Source organism: Nycticebus coucang, chromosome 14, assembly GCF_027406575.1.
Source record: "Nycticebus coucang isolate mNycCou1 chromosome 14, mNycCou1.pri, whole genome shotgun sequence".
Taxonomy (NCBI): domain Eukaryota; kingdom Metazoa; phylum Chordata; class Mammalia; order Primates; family Lorisidae; genus Nycticebus; species Nycticebus coucang.
The window spans coordinates 79,017,840-79,040,777 of record NC_069793.1 but is presented as its reverse complement, the minus strand read 5'-3'; the positions used below and the strand labels follow the sequence as shown (position 1 = coordinate 79,040,777).

The 22,938-nt window shown below is 35.1% G+C and overlaps 1 protein-coding gene and 1 non-coding gene across 21 annotated transcripts in view; both read left to right on the top strand.

Moving 5' to 3' along the window:
• DLG2 (discs large MAGUK scaffold protein 2) overlaps positions 1-22,938 on the top strand; it is a 2,435,891-nt gene that overhangs the window by 1,497,454 nt on the left and 915,499 nt on the right. The gene's annotated exons all lie outside the window — the stretch shown is intronic.
• On the top strand, positions 13,936-14,071 carry LOC128566203 (small nucleolar RNA SNORA3/SNORA45 family). Its single transcript, XR_008374491.1, has one exon. It is a non-coding gene; the product is annotated as a small nucleolar RNA SNORA3/SNORA45 family (small nucleolar RNA).

Here is a 22,938-nt window from a genome sequence, read left to right as displayed (position 1 = left end):
TAATCTTAGTCTTTTTAATATTAGCCATGCCAATGAGGGGCATCACTTTGTGGTTTTAACTTGAATTTCTGTCAACATTAAAGATTTTGAATATCTTTTTATGCATTTACTGCTCATTCATATGTTGGTCAAAGTGTTGATTCACTTTTTAAGAAACAAAGGTTTTATTTTGAAATAATTTTAGATTTACAGAGAAGTTGAAAAAATAGTACAGATAGTTTCTGTAGACCCTTAATTTAGTTTCTCCCATTGATGACACCTTTTATTATGGCGGTATGTTTGTCAGCATTAAGAAACACTGATAAATTGCTGGTCAGTAAGTTCTGATCTTTAATTAGATTTCACCAGTGTTCCAGGGATGTACATTTTCCCTTCCAGGATTCAATCACAGATTCCACATTCCTTTTATTGACACACGATTTCAGGTACTCTCATCTGTGACAATGTTTTAGACTTTCCTTTTTTCTTGGGACTTAGATGATCTTGAGAATCTTGGTTGAGTATCCTGTATAATGTCCCTGATCTAGGTTTATCTACCAGTTATTTCTTTCATGATTAGATTAGCATTGTGGGTATTTAAAAATAATATCACAGAGGTCAAGAGTCCTTCTCATCATACCAACTGAGGTGGTATATAACATTCAGATGACATTTTACCACTTGACTAAAGTAGGGTTTCCAGATTCTCTCAAGGGACAGACTAAGTTTTATATATGTGTGTATTCCCACATATCTACACATAGACATACCTATAATTTTTAAATCTATTGAGTGCATAAATGAATCTGTATTATAAACTTCAGTTCAGTTAGTGTCTCTGACTCTAATTAAGTGCTAGTCTAGACTTTCTTGCTTATCTATTACTTTTCTCTCCGACAGTGTGAAGTTGGGCTCCCAAGGTCTATATCCATTATATATTTAACACCAGTGTACATGTAAAGGGGTTTCAAATTTTTAATCTAAATCCCTATGAGAAATAAAGTTGCTAATCAGAGTACAGTGTTTATATATAGTGTACAGTTTCTTTTCTTTTTAACTATACATGTATAGTTTCTGGTCAAAATACTATTTTCCCAAGTTACTTAAGTTCCATTTTCCAATTTATAAAATGGGCAATTTACTTTTCATTACTTATTTGTATTCAAGATGCAAATATCTTATATTTTTATATATGTGTATATATATGTGTGTGTGAGTGGTGTGTGTGTGTTTTGCAGTTCTCTCCCAGACTATGGCTTACATCCATTTCTCTATAATATTATGAGTTTTTCAATCTATCAGGATAATATATATATATTTTTTATTGTTGGGGATTCATTGAGGGTACAATAAGCCAGGTTACACTGATTGCAATTGTTAGGTAAAGTCCCTCTTGCAATCATGTCTTGCCCCCATAAAGTGTGACACACACCAAGGCCCCCCTCCCTCCCTCCCTCTTTCTGCTTCCCCCCGCCATAAACTTAATTGTCATTAATTGTCCTCATATCAAAATTGAGTACATAGGATTCATGCTTCTCCATTCTTGTGATGCTTTACTAAGAATAATGTCTTCCACTTCCATCCAGGTTAATATGAAGGATGTAAAGTCTCCATTTTTTTTAATGGCTGAATAGTATTCCATGGTATACAGATACCACAGCTTGTTAATCCATATTTTTCTATTTATTTAGATTGTCTTTAATTTCTGTCAGCAATGTTTTGCAATTTTCCATCTGGAAGTCTTTTATAGCTTTTGATAGATTTATCAGGTATCTTATGGTCTTTTTTCTGCTATCGAAATGTCATTTTTTTAATTTAATTTTCCAAAGGCTGGTTGATAATATATATAAATGCCAATCACCATTTACATTGAACTTACACCCAACATCCTTCAAGAATTCACTTATTAACCTAATTTGATTTGGGTTCTTCAAGATATTTGTTTGGTTCATATTTCTTTGTATTCTCCACATACACAGTTTAATTGGTAAATAAGCACAGTTTTATGTATACTTTCCTAAACTTTATGCCTTCTATTTATTTTCCTTGTCTTTTTTAATGGCCAAGGCCTCCCACACAATGTTGAATCAAAATAATGAAAGCATTATCACAAATGGGTATAAACATACTGTTGAATTAAAATGATTTTATGAATTTTCTCTTATCTATTATTAGTTTCTTCAATTACATTGGTTGGTTTTTAAATATTAAACCCACCTTGCATTCCTGGGATAAATGATCGTTACCAAAGGTGCATTATCAGTGGTCATGATATATTATCCTATTTATATGTTACAGGTTTGATTTGCTACTATTTTACTGAGGATTTTTTGCATCTTTGTTCTTGAATGACATTGGCCTTTTTTTTTCTTTTCTCATTATGTTCTGACAGGACATATATTATCAGGCTTACATTAGCCTTAGAAAATGAGTTGGAGTGTTTTCTTTTCCATCTGTTTTGTGGAAGAGTTTGTATAATACTGGAGTTACTTCTTTTTTACAGACCTGATAGAATTTATCAGTGAGGCCACATAAGGAAGTTACTTTATGGGAAGGTTTTTGACTCCAACTTTTATGTCTTTAATAGAGGCAAGACTACTTAGAATTATCAAAGATAAAGTGTTCTGTTTCTTCTTGGGTAGGCTTTGGTAGTTTGTTTCTGTTAAGGAATGTGTCTATCTCATCTATGTTGTGGAAGTAACTGGCATAAAAATATTCATAATATTCCCACTTGAGATCTGTTTGAGGTCTTTTAAGACTTATAGGAATGTTCCCTCTTTCACTCTTGACATTGATAAGATGTACCGATCTGTTTCTTAATCAGTCTTGTTAGATATGTATCAACTTTATTTTTATCAGAGAACTACTATCTTGTATTTAGTGGCATTTTCTATTATTTGTCTGCTTTCCATTTATTGATTTTTGCTCCTTATTATGTTCACTTATCTTACTCATTTTTATATCTTTTTAAAATAGAAGCTTTAGATTTTTCTTGTTTTTCACTACAAGCATTTAAGGAAATAAACTTCTCTATTAGCAGCACTTTAGCTGCATCCAAAACTTACCCATCATGTTTTTATTATACTGCAAATCAAAATATTTTAAAGTTTCCCTTGAGATCTTTTATTTTATTAATTGACTATTTAGAAATGTTACTTTACTTTCTTTTTGTTATTTTAAATTTAAATCCCTTATTGTCAGAGAATGTACTCAGCTTTCCAATTTGAAATGTTTTGAGATGGCACTGTTTATCTCAAATGTCCTATGTGTGTTTGAAAAGAATGTGCATTAGTATGTATTGAGTGTAGTGTTTTATAAGTACATATTGTGTCACTTTGGTCAATAGTATTGTTTGAATATTTTATATTTGTAACTGTTCTCTCAATTGGTGAGGGAGGAATATTCAAATATAAAAATATTAAATATGATTGTGGGTTTGTTAATACTTTCCTTTGGGCTTTTGAAAAGTTTTGCTTCATGTATTCTGAAGCTTTTATTAGGTGTGCATACAATTAGGATTGGTTTGTCTTCTTGCTGAATTGATCTTCTAATCCTTATGAAATATTCCTCTTTTCTCATTTTTGCTCCTTATTCTGAAGTCTACTTTGTCTTTTTTTGTTTGTTTGATATTGTTTTTTGTTTGCGGGTTCTTTTTGAGACAGTCTCATTCCATCAGGTACCATGGCGTCATAACTTATAGCAACCTCAAACTCTTGGGCTCAGGTGATCCTCTTGTCTCAGCCTTCCGAGTAGCTAAGAATACAGGAGCCCAAACAATGCTTGACGAGTTTTTCTGTTTTCAGTAGAGACAGGATCTCACTCTTGTTCAGGCTGGTCTTGACCTCTTGGGCTCAAGCTATCCATCCACCTCGGCCTCTCAGAGTGCTGGGATTACAGGCATGAGTCACTACGCCCGTCCTGCTTTGTCTTATTTTAATATAGTTATTGCACTGTTCTTGGAATTAGCATTAGCATTTTTACCATCCTTGTAATTCTAATCTTTCTCCGTTTTTATATTTAAAGTAAACCTATGGTGAACTGATAGGGTTGAGTGTTCTTTAAAAAAACGAACATTTATTCTGTCTTTCAAGTGTTTCTATCATTTGCATTTAATTATAATTTTGTTTAAAGCACCTTTGGTAATTTGTTGTGTTTCCTCTTTTTTTTTGTTTCTTTGATTTTCCTTTCCTACTTTTGTTTGGATTAATCACAGTAATGGCAGTCCCTGAGTTACAAACATTTGATTTATGTACAATGTACACTTACAAATGGAGGCTAATACAGTAAGTCCCAGAGTTACAAACATCCAACTGACACACAACTCACACTTATGAACAGAAGTTATTACAGGTAATAGGTAAATGTACCTGTTCCAACTTATATACAAATTTAACTTAAGAAGAAACCTACAGAACCTATTTTGTTCATAACCTGAGGACTGCCTGTAAGTTTTGGTATTTTTATCTCTTCTATTAACATTTATCTATAAGTATTTATATTAATAGTTTATTACTATTGAAGAATTAACCTCAGTAAGTGACAAGGTTAGAATTTAAGCTCATAACTAGGTGACTACAAAGCCTCTTTCCACATGCCATCTCCCCTTCAGGAAGACTCATAACTCCAAAGGAAAGGCAGAGAAATGTTTGGTAGGTGGAGAATGGTAGAGTATGAAAAGGTGGTTTTGGTTCCAGATTAAGTGAGTTTTAACATTATATACGATTTTTGTTTCCTTACATTAAAAAAAAAAAATGGAAATGATATTGTCCTTGCAGTTCTCCAAACTCTAAGTCTTTGTCCTTTGGTCATTTGTCCATCTAACAAATCTTTACTAAGTATATTCTCTATGCCAGCATTCCTCTATGTGTTTGTCATGCCACGATTAATAAGGTAGGATTCTTGTCTTAAAGAGGTGAGATAAATAGAAATACATCCCTACCTCAAGGCAGGGTAATTGGATCAGTGATATCACAGAAAATCCAAAAGTTTTACAGGCTTTAGTAGGGGTACAGTGGAACAAAATAGGATATTTCTTATGAAATATCTATATTTTTGTTGTTCTGACCATAATTTCAGTTAAACTCGTCAATATAGTATAATTTAACCTGTAAAATATTGTAGGCTATTCCCTGTAGAGCAAAGAAACCAGAATAAATTGTCATATTTCTTTCCCAGGTAAATTTTTAATAAAATCAAACATATGGGTTTACTCAAAAAGGGGGGTAAATTCCAAAATATTCCATAGGAAAGAGAGAATTAGTTGCATCCACTCTGCACTGAAGATGTGTGGTTGACTATGTAATAACAATGAATATTTATTCATTATTTATTATATACCACCCACTGTTCTAAGCTACCTTTTCATACGTTGGCTCATTTTACCCTATCTGGTTCCAGAATTCCAGTTTTTTTGTTTGTTTGGAAGTATTCTAGCAATGTTTATTAAAAATTATATACATATATTTAGTTCAATAATTTTACTTACAATAAATTTACCCTAAAGATTCACAAACACTAGTCTAATGTGCAAAGACAATCATCACCATTTTTCTTACAAAAGCAAAAAGGTATCAAATAATCATTTAACAAAAGAGGGATGTAAATAAATTCTGAGCCCACCATAAAATAGAACACTATTCAGACTTCAAAAAATTCATGTTCTCAAAGGATATTTAGTGATAAGGTAAATTATAAAACGTGTGAAAACAGAAGCATACCAGTGCTTAAGTACAAAATGAACCATTTCCTAAGAGGGAGATCTTTTTTTTTTTTTTTTTTGCAGTTTAGTCTGGGGCTGGGCTAGAACCCCAGAGTTCCAGTTTCAATTACCACTGCCCACTTCTTGCCCAGGCATCCCGTCTCTTGACTGCTTATGGATTGGTCTAGTATCCTTGAATCTCAGCCTAGCACCAGATAATAGGGCTAGGCTGTTTTCTCCTAAAATTTGCCTCCTCAAGTCACTAGTCAGATCCATGATTGCAACAAATGTCCCCCTTCCTAGGCTCCTGCCAAAGTTTGGGCCAGGGATGTCATCCTAATTTATTATTCTCCAGACAGGACTGTATAAGATTCCATTAATTATGTTGTCATAAATACATCCCATTACCATTGTCCCACACCTTAGGAGCTCAACAAATTCTAATTAACTAACCAATCCACTACATGCATTGTTAGCCACTTAAACAGATATAAAAATCACTCTTCATGAACCAAAAATTCACTGATTTTTTTTTTATAGCAAGCATTTCAATGAAGCCATTTGTTGTTTAAAATGAATTCTGATTTAATATGGGAATATTTACTTCTTTCTCCAAGCATTTTCTGAAGAGTAAACATGACCTAAATAGGAATGTGAATTGCATTTGTCATGATTCAGTGTTTGCACTGGGGTCGTTGGGGACATCAGTATAGTTCCATTCATAAGGAGTGTTTGATTAAAATTGTCTTTTTTCCCCAATTTCTTCTGATCAAAAATAAAAATCTCTCAGTATAGAGAAAGTCTATTAATTTTATTCAGAACCTATTCTAGATGCTGCTTTTACTTGGCAAACACCTAAGTTATTTTACTATTATGTGGAGACCAAATTTCAAAAATCATCTGGAATAAAATGTCACATTTATAATGTACACCCCTTTCTGTTAACTTAAAAATTTCCTCCTTATAACATGTCTCCATTTTTACCAAGGGGTTGGAGATATGTGTACCATTTTCTCTAGCTTCTAAATTACACTAGTTTTCATACTTGTGCTACGTGCAGCAGTGGTATTTTAATGCCACACTCTAGACTCATCTCACTCTTCCGTGTCCCTTTAAATCTTTATTTATGCTCTAGCAGATCTGAACAGTGTCATTAGAATGACCCACTTTCATAACAGAAATGAGGCTGGTTGAAAATGGTAGCCCAGGGAAATTCCAACATGTTGTGCTTGCTAGGCTCAGCTTTTCTTTTCTTTTTTTCTTTTTAATATTCAGTAGCAGGTGTAACAGAGGTTTTACATACAAATTACAGTTTGTTCTTGTGTTGGCTTCTAGCATGTTAACCTGAACTGTAATAAATCCATACTTCTCCCCACCCACCGCTCTCCCTAACCTCTTTGTCTATTTGAGTAATAAGCTATATTCAATTAACAATGATTATTTATTAACTGTCCATAGTCATCAGTGTCGGAATCCCTTCAACATTTATTTAATGCAATCTTCTTCACGGTGTAACTTTTCTTTACGAAAATGCTTTGAATGGTATAATAAAGTATTAACATTTCAGAAAATTCTAACGCTGGATATTTGTAATAGTTTGTTTATAAATCAAACTTTTCTAGTTTGCACATCTTTAACTTTGAGAAAGTGTAGACAAAATTTCCTTAAGAAATGGGATATGTGTTTTCTACTGCAACTCTCAAAGGAGTAATAATAACCCATCTTGTCCAAAGATCTGGCAGTAATTCCTTTACTGAGGCAACCATATAAAAATTATTTTTCTCTCTCTGGTTTCCAGCTAATGTCAGGTACAGTAGACTCATAAAGAAAAGACTTTAGTCTATTTGAATAATTCTGTTTGGAGGTCCTATCGTACAAAGCTCATATAAACAATAATTTTCCTATAGTTTTAAATTTTTGATAATCATGAGTTATTTAGATGTTCAAAAAAACATTAGAGATCATAAAGTTTATAGATTCAGAAACTGAGATCCATATAGAAAATCCAACTTTCTCTAAATTGCACATTTGCTTGGCAAAAGAGTGAGGACTGGGATCCAGGTCTTCCGAGTCCTAGACCACAAACCAAACTGCAGCTTAAATGAACTAACTTTTAACTTTTATCCACTTTTTGTTTTATGTTATTTATCCTTCCATTAAAATTTTACCAAAGACTGTTCACTACATATTTAATGAATATTATTCTTATTTTAATATGTACAATACTAACAGACTAGTATTTTTTTCTTTTTGATAAACCTGTATATCAAACTATTTTTTGTAGAATAGCTAGTCCTATTTAAATGAAATCTTGAAAGAAATTTTTCAACTGACAGGGAAAGAAAGAAAAGGAGGAAAACAATTTTGATTTGGAAGAAGTGGCCAAAAGGCCACTTAACTACCCATTCCTTTTGGCTCCAGAATGTTGCAGATCCTGTGAATCTCCCAAAAGGGGATCCCAGAAGAAGCCCAGGCAGATGCTATTTCCACTCATTGTATATACTAGTCAATTTTTTTTTCTGAAAGAGGGACTTTTATGTTCTAAAAACACAAAAGTGTCTGAAAATTTTACTACTCTAAATTACTTAAGCAAGTATACATACCCTACATGATTTAAATAATATGTAACTTCCAAGAGTTACATTTCTTTGATTTGACTTTTCAACACATTATATCATCACTAACAATTCTGGGGAGAAAGAAAATTCAATAATGAATGCATGGTTCCAAATCCAACTATATTTTCATAAGATGCATCAAATCATATATAATCTGTAAATTACAAAATTTAAACTTTGTAACCTTTTCTAGTCATAGTAAACTCCTTGGAGTCTAGGGAGTACATTAACATGCTTGTCCACTATGTCTTTTTCTTTATGTTTGTATGTATGTTGAGCTATTTATCTAGACTTTTAAATAAATTAGAGTTTACTTCTTCTGTTCTTGATTCACTGTATTATTGCCTATTCGTCCTTCCAGAATAAGTATTACTCCCTGTACACAACCTTTTTCTAGCTACCTCCGTTAATCCAATCAGGGCTATGCGCATCTTCTGTGGATTCCAATGCCATCTTTCTACCTCTTTTATGACACTTATTTTCTGTGCTATCTTTTGCACTAGTCTCCAAGATTCTTGAAAGTTGCTGAAGCAATAGACATTAGCATTGATGGCCCTAACATTAGAACTGACCATCTTTGAACGTGCAATCTTCAACATTTCCAGAACATAGGCACATCACTTTCCTAAGACATACTTTGAATGGATGAATAAATGATTGGATAAGAAAATTTCATTAGTTAATAGGCCTTCATTGCACAGTGTACTACTCTTTAATGTAACTTTGAAGCTAGTAAAATGGAATAACACTTCAACAGGAAGTGTTGTTTTACAGTTGTTCCATGAGATGCTATGGCTGGTTATTGTAGGCACACTCAGGCCTTGTCACAGACTGCCCTTTTTTTTTTTTTTTTTAAATAATCACTGAGTTCAGGCTTTTTTGATTACTAAGAAGCTTCTTTAAGGGTACAGTTTGGCAAAGAATAAAGAATTCTTTGACAAAACTTTTCTTGCTGAAGAAGTGGGAGGAGCGAAAGAGAGTATTTAGGGAGAGCTGTAGCTTTGGGTTTGCAATTTTGAAGCCAGTTTTTATAAGCAATGAGTCTTGTACTTTTGCTCTAATATTGACTCAGTGGGAAAGCATTTTCTTGCTTGTGAAAATTCACTGAACTTCTCAAGTTTCAAAAAACTCTAGAACCAAGAGTCAAAAAATGTGAATACTCACTCTAACTAACTCCATGACCTTATTAGCTGAACCTGGTCAAGGTACTGAACCTCTTTAGCCTCAATATTTTTCATATTTAAAGTAGGGCTAAAACCAATTCTTATTTCATAGTAAAATGACGTATGTGAGTGTACCTTACAATGCTATTATGAAAACTAATTATTTATCACTTAAATTAATTTAACTGAGAGGTTGGAAATAGGTTACAAATTGATAGTTTTCTAAAATTCAAATTTTGTATGAATAAACATATTAATTGTTAAAATGATTTTTCCTGTATATGCCACCATATCAACATGCATGTAATAGCCATAACTGGGCTTTATTTTTGAGAATAAGTGGCTCTCTCAAGGTTGCTAAAATTTTTTTCTGCTCTGGTATGACTGTGGGTCAAAAGCATTATTTCTCATAGACCACTTTTCATATTTGAATACTGGCAAATTTGTAGGACTCGGCATTTTAAATGGATTTGAATATTGACTGGAAACCAGCAGCAGTAATTGTATCCTATTTGATATTGGGAAAAGCTGAAGGCTGTGGGCATTCTGCAAAGATTTAGGCAGTAGTGGTTACAATTTAGAGTCTTTTCTAAAGATCTCTTCTAAAGAGTGCATGCCACATTGCCAAGACCATTTTCCTTACGTTGATACTTTCTGTTTTTTAGTTCTATGTTAAAGCAATAAGATAGATTACCCAGAGGATATTTCTCTTCTGTTGATTAATAGTTTTCATGTAATTTGAAGGCCTTTATCACTAACCTTCCATCCAGATGCACTTCAGTTGCTGTAACTACCACGAGGTGTGAACAAGTCACTAATCTATAATAATGCTCATAGGAACAGAATCTTCTGATGACAATACCAGGAATACTTAACAACATCCAGGGAAAATTTTTTTTGGAGCAAGACATAGGGAAAAAATGGGTTCCTGTGGGTTCAAAATGTATTTTCTCTTTGGTTTTAACATGTCCAAATTCCAAAACAGTAATTGGGTAAAATAGTACTTGGTGATGTTTGATTCATAGCTCAAACAAATAGGCACACTTCTTTTATCCTTGTTATGACCAGGGAGCAGATCTGCACAAGTACACAGCCTCTGAATCTTTATAAATCCTTTCATTTCAAAGAAAATTGACAAACCACCCTTGAGAGGCTTTAAAACTAAATGCATGCTCTGAAAATAGGAGCCACATTTTATCTGTCCTCTTTTGTAAGACTAGATATCTGGAAAATTATTATGATAATAATGAATATGATAAAGATATACTAGCTCTGTTCTTACCTATGTTTAATAAAAAAGAATACTATCACTTCTGTACTCTTTTTCCAGATGGAAAATCTGCATCTTAAGTTTTATTTATGATACTATATAATATTTATATACAGAAATATATAATATTTAACTTACTATATAATATACATATGTATGTATATGTATGTATGTATTTTGAGACAGAGCCTCAAGCTGTCACCCTGTGTAGTAGAGTGCTGTGGCATCACAGTTCACAGCAACCTCCAACTCCTGGGCTTAAGCCATTCTCTTTCCTCAGCCTCTCAGGTAGCTGGGACTACAGGCATCCACCACAATACCCATCCATTTTTTGGTTGTAGTTGTCGTTGTTGTTTGGCAGACCTGGGCTGAATTTGAACCTCCCAGCTCTGATGTATGTGGCTGGTGCCTTAGCCACTTGAGCTACAGGCACCGAGTCAACTTATTTTATATTTTAAAGTTATTATTTGGAATACCAGTGGGTGGTGTCAAAATGAACACTAAGTTGCCATTCACTTACCTAACTTTATTTATTTCTGTTTCAAAAATAATTTTCTAACTTTAACTCAATGTTCGATATAACATTGCTACTTTAATGGAGCTAAGGATGTTAGCGAATTGATTATATAAATATGCCATTTAACAATTCATTCCCTATTATTCTGATTATATTTGGAGCCTATAACTCCAACTGGTAGTCTAGATAGGAAGAGTGTTCATAAAAAGCTCCCATACGTTCACTTACATATATGCACAACTCTGTGAGTTCCTTGAGCTACTTCTAGAAACTTCCAAAATCTCTTTCAACCTGAAAGATTTGGGTCTGATAAAGTTCAATTTAACAAATATTTCTTGAATACCTAATATATATCATTATTATTAATTATAATATTTTATATCTCTGATTAATTGACTATTATTATAAATGTTCTTCATCTCTGGTATCAGTTTTTGTCTTATTTTCTACTTTGATATCAATATAGCTACTCTGGTTCTTTTAAGGTTATTATTTGTACTAATTTTTAAAGAAAAATCAGAGGATTTTCAGAAAAAAATAATGCCCCTGTGGGGCAACATCTTGTATACCAATATATGCATAATGGGAGTACAGAAAAATAAGAGAAAAGAGACAAAATCATTTGAAAAAATAAGAGCATACAACTTTCAAAATCTGTTGAAAAACATTCCTTTATACATATAAGAAGCTCAACAAATTCCAGGAAGGAAAAGCACAAAGTGATCCATACTTATGCATTTAAATTCAAACAGCCAAAGCAAAAGGCAAAGATAAAATCTTGAAAACAGAAAGAAAAAAACAACTTATCAATGAAATGGTAACTATGTAAGTAAGCTCTGACTTGTGATCAGAAACAATTGTCACCACAAGCATGGTTATCATATTTAAAATGCTGAAAGAAAATAACGATTAGTCAAATAATCTAGAAAATATTCCTTCAAACTGAAATAGTTTCACTGCCATGAAAATCCTTTACACTGTGTTTATTGATTTCTTCCTCTCCCAACCCCAGAAACTACTAATCTCTTTAACTGTTTTACTTTTTCCAGAATGTCATATAGTAGGAATATACAGCATGCAGCCTTTTCAGATTGGGTTCTTTCACTTAGTAATCTGCATTTAAGTTTCTCCCACGTCTTTTTATAGCTTGATAGCTCATTTCTTTTTAATGTGGAATGATACTTTATTGTCTGGATGTACTAAAGTTTATCCATTAAACAACTGAAGGATATCTTGGTTGCTTCCAAGTTTTAACAATTATAAATAAAACTGCTGTGAGGATCAATGTGCAGGTTTTTCTGAAAATGTAAGTGTTCAATGCCCTTCAGTTACCCTCCAGTTGCACAACTGCTGCATCCTATGGTAACAGTATGTTTAGTTTAACAACCAAACTGTTTTCTATAGTAGCTGTAACATTTTGCATTTCTACCAGTAATAAAGGTGACTTTTTGTTGCTACAGATGTTCACTGGCCTTGTTTGGCATTGACACTGTCAATGTTTTGGATTTGCCATTCTTGCAAGTATATAGTGGTATCTTGTTTTAACTTATGGTTTCCTAATGGCATATGTTGAAAATCTTTGCATGTGCTTACTTATGATCTATATATCTTCTTTGGTGAAATGTCTGTTCAGGTCTTTTGCACATTTTTAAATTGAGTTGCTTTTTTTTATGGTTGAATCATAAAAGATCTTTTTTCTTTTCTTTTGTTTTTTTGTTGGGGATTTATTTAGGGTACAAAGAACCAGGTTATATTGATTGCACGTGTTAGGTAAAGTCCCTCTTATAATTGTGCCCCGCCCCCAAATGGTGGACCCCCCCCACCCCATCCCTCCTTCCCTCTGTCTGCTCCTCCCTTCTGACACCACATTCCCTCCTCCCTTCTCTCTGCTCTTTCCTTCCCCTACCCCTCCCACCTTCCCTCTCTCTGCTCTCCCCTTCCCCACCCCCCATCGGGTACTAGGTCATCAGCTGTCCTCATATGAGAATTGAATACATAGGATTCTTGCTTCTCCATTCTTGTGATGCTTTACTAAGAATAATGTCTTCCACTTCCATCCAAGTTAATACAAAGGATGTAAAGTCTCCATCTTTTTAATGGTTGAATAGTATTCCATGGTGTACATATACCACAACTTGTTTATCCATTCCTGGGTTGGTGGGCATTTAGGCTGTTTCCATATTTTGGCAATTGTAAATTGAGCTGTAATAAAAAGTCCAGTGCAAGAGTCCTTATGGTAAAATGATTTTTTTTCCTTCTGGGTAGATGCCCACTAATGAGATTTTAAGGTCAAATGGGAGGTCTAGCTTGAGTTCTTTAAGGGTTCTCCACTTCCTTCCAAAAAGGTTGTATTAGTTTGTAGTCCCACCAGCAGTGTAAAAGTGTTCCCTTCTCTCCACATCCCTTCTCTCCAAAACTTAAAATGTATCTGCAGTTTTGAGATTTGTGATGTGAGCCATTCTCATTGGGGTTAGATGCTATCTCAGGGTGGTTTTGTTTTGCATTTCACTAATAATTAGGGACAATGAGCATTTTTTCATGTTTGTTAGCCATTTGTCTGTCTTATATTTTGGATAACAATCCTTTATCTGATATGTTTTTGCAATTATATTCTCTCAGGCGGGCTTTTCTTCTCATGCTCTTGACATTGTCTTTCATGGAAGTTTTTAATTGTTAAAAAGTTCAGCTTGGCCGAGACTAGAGTCACATCTTGACACAACCCTTGTCCTGGTGTGCTGTGCTAGTGTCCTCGAAGAGAATCTGCTGGTCTTGATTCACTGGCAGGGGAAATCAGTGCCCCTGTTAGTGCCCAGATCAGTAACACTCCTTTTTTATTTTAAAAAAAAGAAGTTCAGCTTAGTTCTTTTTTTTTCATACATCATGTCTTTTTTGTTGTATCTAAAGAGCCATTGTCATACCTGAGATCATCAATATTTTCTCCTATTATCTTCAGGTAGTTTTAGATTTGAGCTTCACATTTAGGTCTATAATCTATTTTGAGTTAATTTTTGTGAAAGATACAAGATATAAGGTATCTGCCTAGACTTTTCTGTTTCTTCTTCTTCTTCTTTTTTTTTTTTTTTTACATGTGAACATGCAGTTGTTCTCTCATTATTTTCTGAAAAGACTGTTTGCTCCATTGTGTTTTCTTTGCATCTTTGTCACAGACTGGTTGACTATATATTCATGTGAGTCTATTTCTGAGCTTTGTGTTCTGCTCCACTGACACATGTCTGTCCTTTCACCAATATTATACTGTCTTTATTACTGCAGCTTTATAGTAAGTTTTAAAGTCAAAGAGTGTCAGTATTCTGACTTTATTCTTTTTCTTGAATTCTGATTTGACTATTCTAGATATTTTGCCTTTCTGTATAAACTTCAGATTCAGGTGGTCAATATACATGAAATAACTTCCTGGGATTGTGATTTAGATTTATTCAATCTAAAGATCAATTTGAGAAAAACTAAATTTTTGAAAATATTGTGTCTTCCTACTCATGAACATGGAATAATTCCCATTAATTTAGTTCTTCTTTGATATCTTTCATCAGAATTTGATAGTTTAGTTCTAGAAGAAGTTGGAATGGAATATTTAATTGATTTTTAATTGTTGAATCACCTTGAGACAAATTCCATTAGATTATGTTGTATAATTCTTACTACATACCATCAAATTCAGTTTGCTAATATTTTGTTGAGATTTCTTTTTAATTTCAGATTAATATGAGAGTTCAAATGTTTTCATTTCTGAAGTAAAGTTAAAGTTGTAGTTGAGCCCTTCACCCAGGAGACATGCTGAATACCCTCATACATTAGGTGAGATCCCACCCATGACCCCCTTTATACCCCTCCTTTCTTCTTCATCTTCCTTCTCCCTCACTAAACTATACTTGTGCTTTTTCTTGTGTGTGTGTGTGTGTGTGTGTGTGTGTGTGTGTGTGTGTGTGTGTGTGTGTGTGTTGTGGGTGTAGTTGTTTCTATATTGGTTTCATATTAGTATTGCGTACATTGTATATATTTTTTTCCATTCTTGAGATACTTTATTAAGAAGAATGTGTTTCAACTCCATCCAGGTAAACACAAAAGTTGTAAAGTCTCCATCTTTCCTTATGACTGAATAGTACTCCATGGTATACATGTGCCACATTGTTGAGAATTTTGGCATGTGTGTTCATAAGAGACATGGATCTATAGTTTTCCTTTTATTGTAATGTCTTTGTCTTCTTCTAGTATTAAGATAATTCTGACTTAACTGACTGAATTAGAAAGCATTCTCTCTGCATCTATCTTCTAGAAGAGATTGTGGAGAAACTACATAATTTATTCCTTATTGCATGTTAGAATTCACCTGTGAACTCATTTGGGCCTGGTGATTTTTGTTTTGGAAAGTGGTTAATGATTGATTTAATTTCTTTAATATTGAAATCCTATTTACATTGCCTATTTCTTCTTTGAATTGTGACACTTTAAGTCTTTTATGAAAATAATCCATTTGATGTAGGTTATCAATTTTCTCTGCATAGAGTTACTTAATGCGTACCCTTAATATGCTTTTAACATCCATGGAAGTTGTACTGATGTTCCCACTTTGAATTCTGATACCAGCAATTTTATTTCTTTTTTCTTAGATAGCTTAGCTAAGGGTTTATCAATTTTATTGATATTTTTAAAACACCAGCTTTTGGTCTTGTTGATTCACTCTATTGGTTTCCTATTTTCTTTTTTTCATTTTTGTTTTTCTTTTATTTATTTATTTATTTTTTTTTGTAGAGACAGAGTTTCACTTTATTGCCCTCGGTAGAGTGCCTCAGCCTCCCGAGTAGCTGGGATTACAGGCACCCGCCACAGTGCTCAGCTATTTTTTTGTTGCAGTTTGGCCAGAGCTGGGTTTGAAACCGCCACCCTCGACAGTAGGCCAGCGCCCTACTCACTGAGTTGGGGATTCATTGAGGGTACAATAAACCAGGTTACATTAATTGCAATTGTTAGGCAAAGTTCTTCTTGCAATCATGTCTTGCCCCCATAAAGTGTGACACACACCAAGGCCCCACCCGCCCCCTTCCGTCCCTCTTTCTGATTCCCCCCATACACTTAATTGTCATTAATTGTCCTCATATCAAAATTGAGTACATAGGATTCATGCTTCTCCATTCTTGTGATGCTTTACTAAGAATAATGTCTTCCACTTCCATCCAGGTTAATACGAAGGATGTAAAGTCTCCATTTTTTTTAATGGCTGAATAGTATTCCATAGTATACATATACCACAGTTTGTTAATCCATTCCTGGGTGGGTGGGCATTTAGCCTGTTTCCACATTTTGGCGATTGTAAATTGAGCTGCAATAAACAGTCTAGTACAAGTGTCCTTATGATAAAAGGATTTTTTTCCTTCTGGGTAGATGCCCAGTAATGGAATTGCAGGAACAAATGGGAGGTCTAGCTTGAGTGCTTTGAAGTTTCTCCATACTTCCTTCCAGAAAGGTTGTACTAGTTTGCAGTCCCACCAGCAGTGTAAAAGTGTTCCCTTCTCTCCACATCCACGCCAGCATCTGCAGTTTTGAGATTTTGTGATGTGGGCCATTCTCACTGGGGTTAGATGATATCTCAGGGTTGTTTTGATTTGCATTTCTCTAATATATAGAGATGATGAACATTTTTTCATGTGTTTGTTAGCCATTCATCTGTCATCTTTAGCGAAGGTTCTATACATGTCTCTTGCCCATTGATATATGGGATTGTTGGCTTTTTTCATGTGGATTAATTTAAGTTCTCTATAGATCCTAGTTATCAAGCTTTTGTCTGATTGAAAATATGCAAATATCCTTTCCCATTGTGTAGGTTGTCTCTTTGCTTTGGTTATTGTCTCCTTAGCTGTACCGAAGCTTTTCAGTTTAATGAAGTCCCATTTGTTTATTTTTGTTGTTGTTGCGATTGCCATGGCAGTCTTCTTCATGAAGTCTTTCCCCAGGCCAATATCTTCCAGTGTTTTTCCTATGCTTTCTTTGAGGATTTTTATTGTTTCATGCCTTAAATTTAAGTCCTTTATCCATTTTGAATCAATTTTTGTGAGTGGGGAAAGGTATGGGTCCAGTTTCAGTCTTTTACATGTAGACATCCAATTCTCCCAACACCATTTATTGAATAGGGAGTCTTTCCCCCAAGGTATGTTCTTGTTTGGTTTATCAACGATTAGGTGGTTGTAAGATGTTAGTTTCATTTCTTGGTTTTCAATTCGATTCCAAATGTCTATGTCTCTGTTTTTTGTGTCAGTACCATGCTGTCTTGACCACTATGGCTTTGTAGTACAGACTAAAATCTGGTATGCTGATGCCCCCAGCTTTATTTTTATTACTAAGAACTGCCTTAGCTATACAGGGTTTTTTCAAGTTCCATACAAAACGCGGAATCATTTTTCCGAAATCTTGAAAGTACGAGGTTGGTATTTTGATAGGAATGGCATTGAATAGGTAGATTGCTTTGGGAAGTATAGACATTTTAACAATGTTGATTCTTCCCATCCTTGAACATGGTATGTTCTTCCATTTGTTAATATCCTCTGCTATTTCCTTTCTGAGGATTTCATAATTTTCTTTATAGAGGTCCTTCACCTCCTTCGTTAGGTATATTCCTAGGTATTTCATTTTCTTTGAAACTATGGAGAAGGGAGTTGTGTCCTTAATTAGCTTCTCATCGTGACTGTTATTGGTGTATACAAAGGCTACTGACTTGTGGACATTGATTTTATATCCTGAAACATTACTGTATTTTTTGATGACTTCTAGGAGTCTTGTGGTTGAGTCTTTGGGGTTCTCTAAGTATAAGATCATGTCATCAGCAAAGAGGGAGAGTTTGACCTCCTCTGCTCCCATTTGGATTCCCTTTATTTCCTTGTCTTGCCTAATTGTATTGGCTAGAACTTCCAGCACTACGTTGAATAGTAAAGGTGACAGAGGACAACCTCATCTGGTTCCAGTTCTAAGAGGAAAAGCTTTCAGTTTTACTCCATTCAGTAAAATACTAGCTGTGGGTTTGTCATAGATAGCTTCAATCAGTTTTAGAAATGTGCCACCTATGCCTGTACTCTTCAGTGTTCTAATTAGAAAAGGATGCTGGATTTTATCAAATGCTTTTTCTGCATCTATTAAGAGGATCATGTGATCTTTATTTTTGCCTCTGTTAATATGGTGGATAACGTTTATGGACTTGCGTATGTTAAACCAGCCTTGCATCCCTGGCATGAAGCCTACTTGATCATGATGAATGACTTTTTTGATGATAAGCTGTAATCGATTGGCTAGGATTTTGTTGAGAATTTTTGCATCTATATTCATGAGTGAGATTGGTCTGAAATTCTCCTTTTCGGTTGGGTCTTTTCCTGGTTTTGGTATCAGGGTGATGTTTGTTTCATAGAATGTGTTGGGGAAGATTCCTTCTTCCTCAATTTTTTGGAATAATTTCTGCAGTACAGGAATAAGCTCTTCCTTGAAGGTTTGATAGAATTCTGGTGTGAAGCCATCTGGACCAGGGCATTTTTTGGTTGGAAGACTTTTTATTGTTTCTTTGATCTCAGTTCTCGAAATTGGTCTGTTCAGGAGCTCTATTTCTTCCTGGCTGAGTCTACGGAGAGGGTGTGATTCCAAATATTGATCCATTTCCTTCACATTTTCAAATTTCTGGGCATGGAGTTTCTTCTAGTATTCAGAGATGATCTCTTGTATCTCTGTGGGATCAGTTGTTATTTCCCCCTAAACATTTCTGATTGAGGTTACTAGAGATTTTACTTTTCTACTTCTCGTTAGTCTGGCCAATGGTTTATCTATTTTATTTATTTTTTCAAAAAACCAACTACTTGTTCATTAATTTTCTTAATGATTCTTTTGTTTTCAATTTCATTGATCTCTGATTTGATTTTGGAGATTTCTTTTCTTCTACTGAGTTTAGGCTTCGATTGTTCTCCTTTTTCCAATTCCATAAGATGGCTTGTGATATTGTTGATGCGCTCTCTTTCTGTTTTTCGAATGTAGGCATCGAAAGCGATGAATTTTCCTCTCAAAACTGCTTTTGCAGTATCCCACAGGTTTTGGTAGCTTGTGTCTTCATTGTTATTATGCTCAAGGAAGTTAATGATTTCCTGTTTTATTTCTTCCTGCACCCATCTGTTATTGAACAGAAGATTGTTCAATTTCCATGCCTTTGTGTGGGGTCAAGCGTTTTTGTTAGAGTTGAGTTCCACCTTTAGTGCCTTATGGTCTGAGAAGATACAAGGTAAAATTTCAATTCTTTTGATTCTGTTGATATTTGTTTTGTGTCCCAGAATATGATCAATTTTGGAGAATATTCCATGGGGTGATGAGAAGAATGTATATTCTTTATCTTTGGGATGGAGTGTTCTATATGCGTCTATCAAGCACAGTTGTTCTAGGGTCTCATTTAAATCTCTTATACCTTTGTTTAATTTCTGTTTAGAGGCTCTGTCCACCTCTGTAAGAAGAGTGTTAAAGTCCCCTGTTATTATGGTATTACCAGATATCATATTGCTCAGACTGAGTAAGGTCTGTTTCAAGAATCTGGGAGCATTTAAATTGGGTGCATAAATATTTAGAATTGAAACATCTTCTTGTTGTATTTTTCCCTTGACCAATATAAAGTGACCATCTTTGTCTTTTTTGACTTTAGTTGCTTTAAATCCACATGAATCTGAAAATAATATTGTAACTCCTCTTTTCTTCTGAATGCCATTTGCCTGAAATATTGTCTTCCAACCCTTGACTTAGAGGTTTAATTTGTCTTTTGAAGCCAGGTGTGTTTCTTTCAGACAGCAAATGGATGGCTTGTGTTTTTTAATCCAGTCAACCAATCTATGTCTCTTCAGTGGGGAATTCAAGCCATTAACATTTATTGAGATAATTGATAAGTGTGGTAGTATTCTATTCATCTTATTTGGTGAGAGTCCATTGCTTAGTTTTATCTTTTGCATCAGTGTGGAGGTTAGGTTCTGTCCTTTAATTTCTTTATTTTCCTGTAAGAACTCTAAAGCAAAGAGTTGTGACTTTGCTGCTGATCCATTGTGGTGGTCAGTGTGCAGAACAGGTTGAAGTATTTCCTGCAGAGCTGGTCTTGTTGTGGCGAATTTCCTCAATTTTTGTATATCTGTAAATGATTTGATTTCTCTGTCAATTTCTAAGCTTAGCTTAGCAGGGTACAGAATTCTGGGCTCGAAATTGTTCTGTTTAAGTAGATTAAAGGTAGATGACCATTGTCTTCTTGCTTAGAAAGTTTCATTAGAGAAGTCTGCGGTCACTCTGATGGATTTGCCCCTGTAGGTCAACTGGCACTCACTCCTGGCAGCTTACAGAATCTTTTCTTTTGTCTTGACTTTGGAGAGGTTCATCACAATGTGTTTTGGAGAGGCTCGGTTAGAGTTGAGGCTACCTGGGGTCCGATATCCCTCTGAAAGCAGTGTCAGAATCTTTGGTGATATTTGGGAAGTTTTCTTTTATAATATTCTCCAGTATGGCTTCCATTCCTCTGGGGCATTCTTCTTCCCCTTCTGGAATTCCTATAACTCTTATGTTGGAATGCTTCATAAAGTCCCATAATTCTGACAGTGCACGTTCTGCTTTCTCTCTCTTCTTTTCTGCCTCTTTTACTATCTGAGTTATCTCAAGAACTTTGTATTCTACCTCTGAAATTCTTTCTTCTGCATGGTCTAACCTGTTGCTGATACTTTCCATTGCATCTTTAAGTTCCCTAATTGACAGTTTCAGTTCCTTCAGCTCTGCTATATCCTTTTTATATTCTTCATATCATTCATCTCTGATTTGATTCTGTTTTTTGATTTCCTTTTGGTTATTTTCCACTTTATTAGCAGTTTCCTTCATTGTTTCCATCATTTCTTTCATTGTTTTCATCATGTGTATTCTAAATTCCCTTTCTGTCATTCCTAACATTTCTTTATAGGTGGAATCCTCTGCAGTAGCTACCTCATGGTCCATTGGCGGGGTTGTTGTCGACTGGTTCTTCATGTTGCCTGGAGTTTTCTGCTGATTCTTCCTCATGAGCTATTTCTTTTATCTGTTTCCTTTCCCTAATTTTCCTTTCATTTCCTTTGCTCTTTAAGTTCTAATGCCTGTGGACTAAGGGTTACAGGACCAGAAGGGTGAGAAGGTTGAAGAGCAAAAAAGGGATGAAAGAACGGAGGAGCGAGTGATAAGAAAAAGAAAAATAGAGAAAGGAGAGGGGCTGGGTAAAAGGAATATTGACAAAAAGAAGAGAGGCACAGAAAGAGGGAGACAGAGCAATATAGGTGTACAGTAGAGTACTTTGACACAACCTTAAAAAAAACCCACCATCTAAGGGTGCCCAGTTGGGTGGTTCCCTTGACGTCAGCAGCTCTTTGCTAACGTGATCAGACACAGTACCCCACCTCCACCAAGTAGAGAGGAAAGTCAAAAATGCTATAAATCAACCCAAAACAAGCAAACAGAAAACTTTATGGGGTAAAATTGGGTGAAAAACCAAATAATAGTGGTCAATGGGAAATTATAATTAAACTAGAAAAATTGAGAAAGAAAAAAGATCTGTACGGAAAAGGTTGAAATTGAAAAACAAAACAACATCAACAACATCAAAATAAACAAGAAAACAACCAAACAAAGCAAAACAAAAAAAACAAACAACAACAACAAAAAAACCACAACCAAAAACAAAGCAGTATGTATATGTTGTTGTATATTGTCTGGGCAACATGTGGTCTTCTGGGGTATGAGATGTTTATCACAGTTCTGATACAACTGGAGGCTGCTGATTTCTCAAACCCCAGCAGGTAGACACCCTAAATCTCTCTTCAGCCCACTTAAAAGGCACTTTGAACTTGTAAACTTGCTGAGCAGAAGCCTTTCCAGGAAAGTGCTTGTTGCTGGAATCACTGCTGAAGTGGCTATCCACTTACCCAGTGTGCCAAAACCGGTCTCACTCTGCCCCTGACAGGTTAGGGCTGCAAGGCGGCTCAGACCTCACCCTTAGGCTACTTGGTGCTGCGTTAGCAGCTCCCACCCGATTCTAGCTCTGTGACCCTGAGGGTGGAGCTTGCCGGAGCAGATCGCTCACCATGGCTCCCTGTGGCCCACAGCGAAACACTATTAGCTCCATCTGGCTCAGAGGCTCAGACTGGGGCCCTAGACAATGGCCAAAGTTCTCTGCATTCCCACTCAGGCTCTCCCCAAGGCAGCTCAACTGAGTGCCAAGTCTAAAGACCCCAAAACAGTTCACAGGTAAGGCCTTTTCGGTTTGCAGTCTTGCTGCTACTGAACTTACAGTTGCGGGCGGGTTTAGACGGATTGAACACACGCGACCACTTGCCGGTTTTCCATTGTTTTAGTCCTCCTCTTGGGGTCCAGAAGTCTCTCACTGACTCTCTGTAGCCTCACAGGGGTGATGATAGGCATATCCCACCAGCCAGAGATGCCTGGAGTCCTATCTCCCCAGACTCACAGTGCCCAGATGCAAGGAAGCTGTTACTCGGCTGCCATCTTGCTCTCCTCCCCCTGGTTTCCTATTTTCAATTTTACATATTTCTTCTCTGATTTTTTATTCTTTCTTCTGCTTGCTTTCTCTTCTTTTTCTAATTTTCAAAGGTGGCATCTTAGATTACGGATGTTAGATTTTTCTGCATTTATAATACATAATGCCA